Below are 13787 nucleotides of genomic sequence, written 5' to 3' on the forward strand. Positions count from 1 at the left end.
TTGGTTTGAAAATAAAAATTGTTTCATATCCGTAGTCTCTCCCAGCAAAATATTCTCAAGAAAAGATTCAAGGCAAAGATCAAACCCAGGGTGTCATCAGTAAAGCACGATTTCAGGGTAAAGATTTCAAGGTATGGCTGTATGACCTCTTGTTAAGACCTCATAAATATTTAAGAGTGTACGTAGTAGAACTTCTAAGAATCTTAAGGGTTTGCTACATAGACCTTCTCAGTTAAGCAACAGGGCTTTTTAGAATCTTATGGGCCTATCCCCTAGTGGCCTCACAGGAAGCCAGAGATAGAGAAGGGCCCAAGAAAGGAAATATTGGTGTGGCTTTTGTCTAAAGAAGTTTATTATAAATTGATACCTAAGAAAACCAAAAACTTTATAAAAGAATTTTACCAGCGTGGACTTAAAAGAACAGAGACAGTTCGAAAGGAAAAGATATCTTACGATCCCAACCTACTATGGACAAGAAGTAGTTTGAGAAAACCACTCAGCTTCCAACATGGGTTACATAGAAAAGGAAGGATAATGTTGGCAGAACCAAAAGCCCAGAGAGTAAAGCCAAGAGCTGTGGAAAAGACTTCCCAGGGAGCAGGCCTGTGCCATAATCAAACTGGCAACATGTGGTCGCCCGATTTTAGAATTGCAATGGACTAATGACAGCTACGTGCCTCCTGTTCCTTTTTGAACGGGAGTGTCTATTGAGGTGACCCTGTCTCTGAGCCACCATTGTGTACTGGGCATTCACGGGTCTTCAGATAGAAAATAACTACACTTAAGGAGCCTCCTCTGTACCTGCTCTAATTTAGAAGATGAGCTCTTAGATTTTGAGCTGATAGCACCAGTTGGCCAGATGGTCAATATTCCAGGTTTGCAGGCCATGAGGGCTCAGTCACAACTGCTCATCACTACAGTGGTAGCCTGAAAGCTGACACAGACCAGACAATATACAAATTAACAGACATGGCTATGTTCCAATAAAATCTTATTTAGGAAAATAGCAGCGAGCCAAAATTTGCCAACCTCTGATGTCATGGGATGAAACTTTGTGATCTTAGATAGGAGTATTTTGCATATGAGAGGATCATAAATAATTTGTGACCCAAGGGAGCAGATTAAAGATAGCCACAAGTTCTTTGCCACGCCCCCCTGAGAATCTGGGCAGACTCTGCTTTGACAGCAGAAGTGACATTGTGCATTTCCTCACCCCCTACACTGGCAGTTTCCACTCATGCCTCCGGGAATTTCCTCTTGGAGCCCTGAGCCACCATGTAAGGATGGCATACACATACACATACACACACACACCAGTATTAGAAACAGTTTAGGGATTATGAGATATCTAAGTTTGTAGTTTGCTCTTGTTTTATGTTTCATGATTTATTACATTTTTAAAGTTTTTAAAAATATGCCTGTAGTTTTTTTCCTTGACAGGAAAAAAAAAAAGCAATTGAGAGGCAAATCTGTATTCAAATAAAGAGGAATGACATGTTCAAAATGACCCTTAGGAGAGAACAGCTATTTCTGCTGCTCCAAGAGAAAGGACGTGTAGGAAAGCTGACCAGGAGCTCTCTCAGGGCCCAGAGGGAAAGTGAGTAGGATCCGGCTGTGAAAATGGAGGAAAAGAGGCAGGTATTTTTTAATGTTACCTAAGAATAGAAGCTTGCTCTTCTCACCTTCTGCATTTACATTCATAGAGATGGGAAAAGGTCACAAGAACTGTACCCAACAGCAGCAAGACTGTGTCTCCATTTTTCTGCTTCTATTCTCAGTTTAAGGAAAGGGATCAGTGAATATAAGAACAGGAACATTTCTGCACTCTATCAGACTCATGGGGACAATATTTTTGTTTTGGTTTTTTTCCGACTGGGTTCCTTTAACCGTCTTTAAACCTGGAGTGCCTGAAAAGGTAGGCGCTCTTGATTCACTACAGCCCCCACGGCCACCCCCACTTAGCCTTTGCTTTCAAACACAGATGCCAAACTGGAATATTTTTTACAGACATTAATTAATTCTGCCACACATCAAAGGTCACAGGCTGCCTTGTAATAGACCTTTTAGGGACATATTATTTGCCCCTAAGGTGATTTATTTTGGCAAGGGAGGCAAACCATTTTCTTTAGCAAAATGTCCTGGCAATCTGTACTATATTCTTTTTTTTTTCTTTTCTTTTCTTTCTTTTCTTTTTTTGCGGTACGCGGGCCTCTCACTGTTGTGGCCTCTCCCGTTGCGGAGCACAGGCTCTGGGCACGCAGGCTCAGCGGCCATGGCTCACAGACCCAGCCGCTCCACGGCATGTGGGATCTTACCGGTCTGGGGCACGAACCCGTGTCCCCTGCATTGGCAGGCAGACTCTCAACTGCTGCGCCACCAGGGAAGCCCTGTACTATATTCTAATAAGCCATCTAGGACACTTGTCAAATAAGTCATTTACATTCTGAGACATAACTTTTAAAGGCAAATATTTGACCTAATTTACAGGTTTAATTTACAGGTCAAATTTAGAAATTTGACCCAATTTCTAAAATATTGTATCTCTTTTTTATTCTCAATTTGCCCTCACACCCAATAAATGAATAATCTGTACAACAGGTGGCTTATTGATGTGCCCCGGAAGTCTAAATTCCTGCTTTGATTCTCCAGAAAGAGAGAGATGAGCTATCTTAATGAAAGACAATGGAACACATAAGAGAAACTAATGAGAAGAACACAATGATGCCCCCAAGGTGCCTAATACATTGTGAATTCCATTATAAATAAAATCTGATATTTTTATTTTCTTATCAGATGCACCTTCTAAGATTGTCTTTCATTCTTGCTGCAGGAAATTCTTTACTGACACTGAATTGGAGAAATGATTATTTTCCCCAAATGATGGCTTTGTGTTTCTGGAAAGATGACTTTCAACATGCAAATTGGATGCATCAGAAATCATTCTGATGCAAGACTAGAACTACACTACTCTTTACTATTTCATAATGAGTCTGCTGCCCAAAGGAAAACATAAAACTCAACAAAGCTGGAGAAAGACAGTAACCTCTCTAAACAGCTTAGAAATTCCTCCCTGCCCGATGAATTGCTTTTATTAAAGATGGGGTTTTCTTTCCAGTTTTGAATAGATGTTTCTGAAAACAGATGAAAGGTGAGCAGGCAAAAGGAAAGAAGTCTATCAACTTGTAACCACAGTGGTATCCAGACTCAAACAACAAAGTGGAAACAATAAACCAGGAAAGATGCTATTGACATAATAATGGTAGCAAGTAATTACATAGTGCTTACTGGTACCAGGAACTACTGTAAACCCTTTATGTATAGCAACTCATTTAATTTTCACAAGAGTAATTCTAATTTCCATCTTATTGATGAAGAAATTGAGCCACAAAAAGGTTAAGTAAGCTGTCTGAGTGGTAGTGAAACAGAAAGGAAGGGGGCAGGGCACAACCTTTAAAAGAATGGCATATCTATAGGACAGGACAAAAACTTGTTAGAACCAACTAGGTACAAGATGATGGAAGATTTGAATTCCGGTGGACCTTGAGCCTCCTTATGTGCTCATTGTAATATATTAGCATATAAGTGACACACCCACCACTGCCAGGACAGTTCTGAGGCCAACCATAAAAGGTCAAAAAGTGGGCAGGGACTTCCCTGGTGGTGCAGTGGTTAAGAATCCGCCTGCCAATGCAGGGGACATGGGTTCGATCCCTGGTCTAGGAAGATCCCTCATGCTGTGGAGCAACTAAGCCCCTGCACCACAACTACTGAGCCTGCACTCTAGAGCCTGTGAGCCACACCTACTGAGCCTGTGTGCCACAACTACTGAAGCCCACACACCTAGAGCCCATGCTCTGCAATAAGAGAAGCCACCGCAATGAGAAGCATGTGCACCGCAATGAAGAGTAGCCCCTGTTGGCCGCAACTACAGAAAAGCTGCATGCAGCAACAAAGACCAAACACAGCCAAAATTTAAATAAATAAAATAAATAAATTTATTTTAAAAAGTGGGTGGTGGCCCAGTTCCTAGAAATCTCTGCCCCTTCCCCAAAATAGTTGGAATAATCCTCTCACTTATTGCCTATGAAATTACCCAGCCTATAAAAACTAACAACCCCATATTTTGTGGCCTCTCACCTTCTGAGATGGCCTGCACTCTGTCTATGGAGTGTGTTTCTCTCTAAGTAAATCCACTTCTTACCTTTCACTTTGTCTCTCACTGAATTGTTTTTGTGATGAGACATAAAGAACCTGAGCTTCATTAAGTCCTGAGAACAGGTGTGTGATTGCAATTAAAGACAGTGTGTGGGCTTCCCTGGTGGCACAGTGGTGAGAGTCTGCCTGCTGATGCAGGGGATGCGGGTTCATGCCCCGGTCTGGGAAGATCCCACATGCCGCGGAGCAGCTGGGCCCGTGAGCCATGGCCGCTGAGCCTGTGTGTCCGGAGCCTGTGCTCCACAACAGGAGAGGCCACAACAGTGAGAGGCCCGCATACTGCAAAAAAAAAAAAAAGACAGTGTGTTTCTTCTATATACTAACAATGAAAAATCAGAAAGAGAAATTAAGGAAACAATCCCATTCACCATTGCAACAAAAAGAATAAAACACCTAAGAATAAACCTACCTAAGGAGGTAAAAGAGTACTCAGAAAACTATGACACTGTTGAAAGAACTCAAAGATAACACAAACAGATGGAGAGATATACCATGTTCTTGGATTGGAAGAATCAATATTGTGAAAATGATTATACTACCCAAAGCAATCTACAGATTCAATGCAATCCCTATCAAATAACAAATGGCATTCTTCACTCTTCACAGAACTAGAACTAAAAAGCTTAAAATTTGTATGGAGACACAAAAGACCCCAAATAGCCAAAGCAATCTTAAGGAAAAAAAAAGAAAATGGAGCTGGAGAAATCAGACTCCCTGACTTCAGACTATACTACAAAGCTACAGTAATCAAGACAATATGGTACTGGCACAAAAACAGAAATATATATCAATGGAACAGGATAGAAAGCCCAGAGATAAACCCACACACCTATGGTCAACTAATCTATGACAAAGGAGGCAAGGATATACAATGGAGAAAAGACCATCTCTTCAATAAGTGGTGTTGGGGAAACTGGACAGCCACAAGTAAAAGAATGAAATTAGAACATTCCCTAACACCATACACAAAAATAAACTCAAAATGGATTAGAGACCTAAATGTAAGACTGGACACTATAAAACTCTTAGAGGAAAACATAGGAAGAACACTCTTTGACATAAACCACAGCAAGATCTTTTTTGATCTACTTTCTAGAGTAATGGAAATAAAAACAAAAATAAACAAATGGGACCTAATGAAACTTCAAAGCTTTTGCACAGCAAAGGAAACCATAAAACAAGACCAAAAGACAACCCTCAGAATGGGAGAAAAATATTTGCAAATGAATCAACAAAGGATTAATCTCCAAAATATACAAACAGCTCATACAGCTCAATATCAAAAAAACAAACAACCCAATCAAAAAATGGGCAGAAGACCAAAATAGACATTTCTCCAAAGAAGACATATGGATGGCCAAGAGGCACATGAAAAGATGCTCAACATCATTAGTTACTAGAGAAATGCAAACAAAAACTACAATGAGGTATCACCTCACACCAGTCAGAACGCTCATCATCAAAAGATCTACAAACAATAAATGCTGGAGAGGGTGTAGAGAAAAGGGAACTCTTTTGCACTGTTGGTGGGAATGTAAACTGATACAGCCACTATGGAGAACAGTATGGAGTTTTCTTAAAAAACTAAAAATAGAATTACCATATGACTCAGCAATCCCACTACTGGGCATATACCCAGAGAAAACCATAACTCAAAAAGACACATGCACCCCAATGTTCATTGCAACACTATTTACAATAGCCAGGTCATGGAAGCAACCTAAATGCCCATCGACAGATGAATGGATAAAGAAGATGTGGTACATATACACAATGGAATATTACCCAGCCATAGAAAGGAACAAAATGGGGTCATTTATAGAGACATGGCTAGACCTAGAGACTGTCATACAGAGTGAAGTAAGTCAGAAAGAGGAAAACAAATATCATATGTTAATGCATGTATGTGGAATCTAGAAAAATGGTACAGATGAAACTATTTGCAAGGCAGAAATAGAGACACAGATGTAGAGAACATATGGACACCAAGGGGGAAAAGGAGGGGTGGGATGAATTGGAAAATTAGGATTGACGTATATACACTAATATGTATAAAATAGACAACTAGTGAAAACCTGCTGTATAGCACAGGGAACTCCACATCACTGTACAGTAGAAACTAACACAAGATTGTAAAACAACTATACCCCAATTTAAAAAAAAAAGGACAGTGTGTTTAGGCTGGGTTCGAGTCCCACCCTGTGGGTTCAAGTCCCAATATGGGTTTAAACTGTGTTCGAGTTCCATGTGAGCTGCACTGTTTCAGCAGAGTCAGGATTAAACACAGACACCTCTGGTTCCAGGTCCAGTTTTAGACAACTAAAGAAGTCCTATGGGTCTGAAAGAAATTGCTGAACGGTTTTCTCTAGACAGCAAGGCTAGAGGGAGAGACAGTAGAGACTGCATCCTTCCTCATCTCTACAAAACTCTTCATGGTTTCTTATAGGAGTGAAAAAAATGTTTCCCAGCATAAGGTGGTGTCAGGAATGATAAAAACAGCAACACTGACTAAAGCTCCATAAATCATCCTCCAGGAATTCCATAAGAAGGCATGACAATGGTCTGGTTTCAACCATCCCTCCTACTACTTTAATAGTTGCTTCAGTGGGTATATTCAAGTTTTTACTGCAAAATTAGGTTTACAGACAATTTGGGGGTTGGGGGGGAAACCAACAAAGAATATTCCTGTGTTTCAGTGGTAAATGTTTTTGGTTGATGCAGAAATTTTCATTGTTGGAAGTCAGTGGGGAACCCATGATAGTTATTCAATATCCAGCAGGTCTGCTGAGTTATATAAAAGCTGTAAGTCATCAGGCAAACTAAATGTACCAAGTTGCATAGTACAGCTGGAGGATTTGTCAATATCATGAATTTAGAAAGATATCTGCCAGAATAGATTTATTTTTCATGGCTAAATAGAAATCACAACTGACTTCGAGAGGAATCTTTTCACATGGCAAATAGGATTTCATTTGTTTCAAATTACTATTTTTCTGGGAAGGAGGGATATGAAATCTGATGATGTATTGTTGGAAATAATGTTTAATTCATTTTATTTTTAAAAATTCAACCACTTATTTCTCTGCCTTAAGCCAACTTTATTATAGAATTTTAGAACTTCTTGGAGTGAATAGGGATTATTCATTCACCCAAGGCATTTTCATTGAACCTCTACTATGGTTCAGGCACAGTTCTAGGGGCTGGAGTCCCATCTCCATTTTAGAGATGAGGAAAAGACAGCCAGAGAAAGGAAGTGCCAGCTCAAGGTGGCAGGGCCAGGACTGACACAGAGATCTCATTTCTCCTCTCCCAACTCTTTCTCACAAGGGTGACGCTGCTAGTACTGTGTGAGACCCGGAGCCTTCGATAAGACCCTTTCCTTCAAAAATTGTTTAATGTAATTGCAGAGACAAACGCACATTAAAAGTAAAGCAATAAGTGCCTCTCTCCCATAGAGCTGTGGGAGGTCCCTTTTCTCCTCAGCCAGGACTAGAGGCCAAGATCACCCCTTGAGGATCGTTGTCAGGGTTGCCACGAGCTGGGCAGCCTTGTTTTCCTACCTCAGACATTTGTAGTCGCTGGGAGCCCCAACTTTGTCTGTACCAAGCGTACTGACCCCACAGCCAGACTAGGGCCTTAAGTGGCAGCAGTGGGCACAGGGTCTATGGCTTTCCTTGGATAGGCTCTTGTGAGCCAATCCTGGCCTGGGTCACCCCAAAAGTAGCTTGGCGCCTGCCTGCCCCACAGATGTCACCAGGAAGAGGGTGTCCAGAATGAGGACTTCTGTTGTGGAAGGGGCATCTGAGGCCACCTGACTCGGGGGAAGCTCCCACTTTTCCCTGCCCGGATTAACCTGGGTGCCATCCAGGCCACTTGGTCCACCTGCTCACAGCCGTGTCTCCTGCACAGGGTCATGTACAGGATGGCAAGGTGGGGGTGGTGAGGAAGAGCCAAGAGTCAGTGCTGGAGAAGAATGAGCACCGCTGGTGGCAGGGCAAGGAGGTCCGACCTGACACTCAGTACACCAGCCGCAAGCTCAAGTCCCACTTCTGAGCAGATGGCCACATCCAGAAGGACAGCTCAGGGACCACACAGTTGTGAGCTGTGCCATCCAGCCCAGGCACTTGCTTCTGGAGAGTTTTCTATATTGAAGTGCCTACTTTATCAGCTGACAAAAATAGTGTTTTAGAAAAGGTCTAAACAGCTTTGAAGTTCTAAAAGTATTTTCTTCACTGAAAAAAGTTCTGAAAGCATCTTATTTTGTTCTAAAAGCAATAAAACACTTTCTGTGGGGGGGGAAAAAAAGTAAAGCAATAGTACCAGAGTTAAGCACCAGGCAAGGTAATAATATTGAGATGAATGATTGTCTTAGCAGAAGTTGACATCACTTATTCTACCCATTCCTTCTGAAGCCTCCTCCCTCAGTGGGGAGGAGAACTTAGGTCCATTGAGCACCTACTCTGGGCCTGGCACCATGCCAGACACATCACTTATATGGTAGTTTTGTTCTCACAAGGATATTACTCTCAGCTTGCATTTAGAAAAGAGACTACAAGAAATCATTTTTTCCATGATCATCGTGGTGGTAAGTACCAAACTGAGATTCAGCCTGTGGCTCTCTGATAGCCTGGCCCAAGCCCTTCCACCACAGGACGCTGCCTCCCTTTACACTGCACAGGACCTAGCTCGAGGTTCCCTTCCCCAGTCATAGCAGACAGGTGAGACAGAGGCTACACAGAGGCTGGGAAGTGGCAGCTGCTCTGTGTTGCATCCTTGGCTTCCCCAGGAACCCAGGCCATGTGGGGAGCAGTGCCGGGTGTTCCTAGGGCAGCACTGTCCATCTCCAGGACATTTATGCCCAAGGCAAAAGTGAGATTTTGTATTTGCTATAATTTGGATTATTGTTCAGAAATATTCAGTCTCTTCCCCTACTTCTAGGGAGGTGTAGGGGGATGTTCAGTTTAATTAATGTTCAGCTTGGTCATGTGACTCACCTTGGTCAATTTTCATTGTTAGCAGAGTTGATATTAGCACATTTAACACAATTAGAGATCTCAAGGGTGCTCAGCTGTTTGGGGTTGTTCTTTCTGGCTTCCATCATCACCCTGAAAAGAATATAGTGCATTTAGGAGATGAGAGACACATGGACCTCCTAATGTGTAGCCAAGATCAAGATTAAACCATGTTATTTTGAGCTATTGAGATCTGGGGTAGTTATTATGCAGCCAAAGCTGAATTGACTCACTATTCTAGACCAACAATCTCACTGAGATTTACCCCAGAAAACTTCCCTTTAATTCCAAGCCATTTTGTGAAACTAGATTTTCCATTGTAGGTTGATAGTCTGAGGCTCTGGGCCACTATCCTCAGATACTAACCTTGCCACAGAGGTTATTTAAAATAAACATTAGATAGATAGATGATAGATAGATAGATAGACACAATAATAAAGTTAGAGGTGAAGTGGTAGTGGATTTTGTGTAGATGTATGTGTGTGTAATTTTAACAAAAACTACAGCATCTATACAAATAACATCTGCCTTGTTTTTCTGAATAATGTACTTTTTTTTTTTTTTTGTGGTACACGGGCCTCTCACTGTTGTGGCCTCTCCCGTTGCACAGGCTCCGGACACGCAGGCTCAGTGACCATGGCTCATGGGCCTAGCTGCTCCGCGGCATGTGGGATCCTCCCGGACCGGGGCACGAACCCATGTCTCCTGCATCGGCAGGTGGACTCTCAACCACTGCGCCACCAGGGAAGCCCTGAATAATGTACTTTGCTTGACCATTTTAGGAACCATACTTGCTGACACCTAATATATTTATGATATTTCTGTGAAGAAATGTTTAATCGACAGAGCTTTCCTTATCTTAAAAAGCACATTAGGAGGAAATGGAGTCAAGATGGTGGTGTGGGAAACACGGAGTTAGCATCTCCCCACAACTAGGGTACCTGCCAGCTGCTGGTAAGGGACTCTGATGCCCAAGGAGACAGGAGGAACCCCAAAGTGAACCGGTAGGACATAGGGGGACTGAGGTGGGAGGAGAACTGGAAGCCAGAGAGGATCGGTGCCCTTGAAGCCAGGGAGAGCAAGAGAGGCAGACTGGAGGGACTCTTCAGGAAGAATGGGAGAGAAGCAGAGGGTGATCGCCTGGCCCACTCAGGCCGGGGAGACTGCTGAGCTCCCAGAAAGGTACCCCCGTTTCAAAGCCCCATCCAAGCTGCATGGGTCTCGGGGCATAGGAGGGAGGCAGGGGAGATCAGGAGAGGCAGGTGTGAGGGGCCCTCCCAGACTGGAGTAGCAGGAGAGGAGAGGAGGGCATTTGCCCCTCCCACTAGAGCCCAGAAAGCCTGCTGGGCTCCCAGATGAGGTCCCCTGCCCTCTGAGACCAGGGGTGGGGAGCACACCGGGACTGTTTCTGTTCCTTGAGCCTAAGCCCCAGCCCCCACAGCCCTCAAAGCATTTTCCAGCCCTGTGGGTCCTGAGCATTGGCCCCGCCCACCCCCCAAACTTTGCCCTTGCTTAGGCCCCGCACTCCACAGCCAAGGCCTTCCCTCTCCCTTTTTTTTTCTTTTCCCTCCTCCTCTTTTTTACTATTGTGGTACTGATGTAGCTTCCAGTTGTTGATTCATCTATATTTTTATTTTTATATTCTTCCTAAAATATCGGTTACTTTCCTAGTCTAATTTTATTTTTTACTTTGTTATTGTTTTTTGTTTCTTGTTTTTTTGCCTCCCCAGGCAGCTTGCGGGATCTTGGTTCATGAGCCCGAGGTCAGGCCGAAGCTCCTGTGGAGGAAGCTCTGAGTCTGAACCACTGGACTAACAGAGAACCTGAGACCCCAGGGAATATTCATCAGAGTGAGGTTTCACAGAGTTCCTCATCTCAGCACCAAGACCCAGCTCTACTGAATAGCCTACAAACCCCAGTTTTGGAAGCCTCAGGGCAAACAACAAGTAAGACAGGAACACATCCCACTCATTAAAAAAAAAAAAAAAAAAGGAAGAAAAAAATGAGACACCAAAATAATATGTCACATATGAAGGAGCAAGGTAAAAACCTACAAGACCAAATAAATGAAGAGGAAATAGGCAATCTACCTGAAAAAGAATTCAGAGTAATGATAGTAAAGATGATCCAGAATCTCGGAAATAGAATGGAGGCACAGACTGAGAAAACACAAGAAATGTTTAACAAAGATCTAGAAGAACTAAAGAACAAACAAACAGAGATGAACAACACAATAACTGAAATGAAAAATACACTAGAAGGAATCAATAACAGAATAATTGAGTCAGAGGAATGAATAAGTGAGCTGGAAGACAAAATGGTGGAAATAACTACCAAGAAGCAGAATAAAGAAAAAAGAATGAAAAGAATTGAAGACAATCTCATAGACCTCTGGAACAACACTATATGCACCAACATTCAAATTATAAGGGTTGCAGAATAAGAAGAGAAAAGGAAAGGGTCTGAGAAAATATTTGAAGAGATTATAGTCAAAAACTTCCCTAACATGGGAAAGGAAATAGTCACCCAAGTCCAGGAAGCACACAGAGTCCCATACAGGATAAATCCTAGGAAAAACACACCAAGACACAAATTAATCAAACTAACAAAAATTGAATTCAAAGAAAAAATATAAAAAGCAGCAAGGGAAAAACAAAAAATAATGTACAAAGGAATCCCCATAAGGTTATCAGCTGATTTTTCATCAGAAACTCTGTGGGCCAGAAGGGAGTGGCAGGATAGACTTAAAGTGATGAAAGAGAAAAACCTACATCCAAGGTTACTTTACCCAGTAAGGATCTCATTCAGATTCAATGGAGAAGTCAAAAGTTTTTCAGACAAGCAAAAGCTAAGAGAATTCAGCACTGCCAAACCAGCTTTACAACAAATGCTAAAGAAACTTCACTAAGCAGGAAACACAAGAGAAGAAAAAGACCGACAAAAACAAACCCAAAACAATTAAGAAAATTCTAATAGGAACATACATCTCAATAATAACCTTGAATGTAAATGGATTAAAAGCCCCAACCAAAAGACACAGACTGGCTGAATAGATACAAAAACAAGACCCATATATATGCTGTCTATAAGAGACCCACTTCAGACCTAGGGACACATACAGACTGAAAGTGAAGAGATGGAAAAAAGATATTCCATGAAAATGGAAATTAAAAGAAAGCTGGAATAGCAATACACGTATCAGGTAAAATAGACTTTAAAATAAAGACTGTAACAAGAGACAAGGAAGGACACTACATAATTATCAAAGAATCAATCCAAGAAGAAGATATAACAATTATAAATGTTTATGCACCCAACATAGGAGCACCTCAATACATGAGGCAAACGCTAACCATGAAAGGAGAAATCGAAAGTAACACAATAGTAAGGGACTTTGGCACCCCACTTACACTAATGGACAGATCATCCAAACAGAAAATAAATAAGGAAACACAAGTTTTAAATGACACAATAGTCCAGATAGAGCTAATTGATATTTATACAACATTCCACCCAAAAGTGGCAGAATAAACTTTCTTCTCAAGTACACACAGAACATTTTCTGGGATAGATCATATCTTGGGTCACAGATCAAGCCTCGGAAAATTTAAGAAAATTGAAATCATATCAAGCATCTTTTCTGACCACAACGTTATGAGATTGGAAATCAGATACAGGAAAAAAAAAGTAAAAAACACAAACACATGGAGGCTAAACAGTGCACTAGTAAATAACCAAGTGATCACTGAAGATATCAAAGAAGAAATAAAAAGAAATTTACAAGTGGCTCATGCAGCTCAATGTCAAAAAACAAACAACCCAATGCAAAAATGGGCCAAAGACCTAAATAGACATTTCCCCAAAGAAGATATACAGATTGCCAACAAACACATGAAAGGATGCTCAACATCACTAATCATTAGAGGAATGCAAATCAAAACTACAATTAGGTATCACTCACACCAGTCAGAAAGGCCATCATCAAAAATTCTACAAATAATAAATGCTGCAGAGGGTGTGGAGAAAAGGGAATCCTCTTGCACTGTTGGTGGGAATGTAAATTGATACAGCCACTATGGAGAACAGTATGGAGGTTCCTTAAAAAACTAAAAATAGAACTACCATACGACCCAGCAATCTCACTACTGGGCATATACCCTGAGAAAACAATAATTGAAAGAGTCATGTACCACAATGTTCATTGCAGCTCTATTTATAATAGCCAGGACATGGAAGCAACTGAAGTGTCCGTCGATAGATGAATGGATAAAGAAGACGTGGCACATATATACAATGGAATATTACTCAGCCATAAAAAGAAACGAAACTGAGTTATTTGTAGTGAGGTGGATGGACTTAGAGTCTGTCATACAGAGTGAAGTAAGTCAGAAAGAGAAAAACAAATATTGTATGCTAACACATATATATGGAATCTAAAAAAAAAAGGTTCTGAAGCACCTAGGGACAGGACAGGAATAAAGGCACAGACGTAGAGAATGGACTTGAGGACACAGGGAGGGAGAAGGGTAAGCTGGGACTAAGAGGCAAGGACATATATAC

At 41.6% G+C, this 13787-nt stretch overlaps 1 non-coding gene across 1 annotated transcript; it reads left to right on the forward strand.

Moving 5' to 3' along the window:
• The first annotated feature begins 7654 nt into the window (after positions 1-7654).
• Positions 7655-7786, forward strand: LOC113631227 (small Cajal body-specific RNA 20). The gene has a single exon (XR_003437235.1).
• The last annotated feature ends 6001 nt before the right edge of the window (positions 7787-13787 follow it).

The sequence above is a fragment of the Aethalodelphis obliquidens genome, unplaced genomic scaffold (assembly GCF_003676395.1).
Source record: "Aethalodelphis obliquidens isolate GAN/ISIS:26980383/991018 unplaced genomic scaffold, ASM367639v1 scaffold31, whole genome shotgun sequence".
Taxonomy (NCBI): Eukaryota; Metazoa; Chordata; class Mammalia; order Artiodactyla; family Delphinidae; genus Aethalodelphis; species Aethalodelphis obliquidens.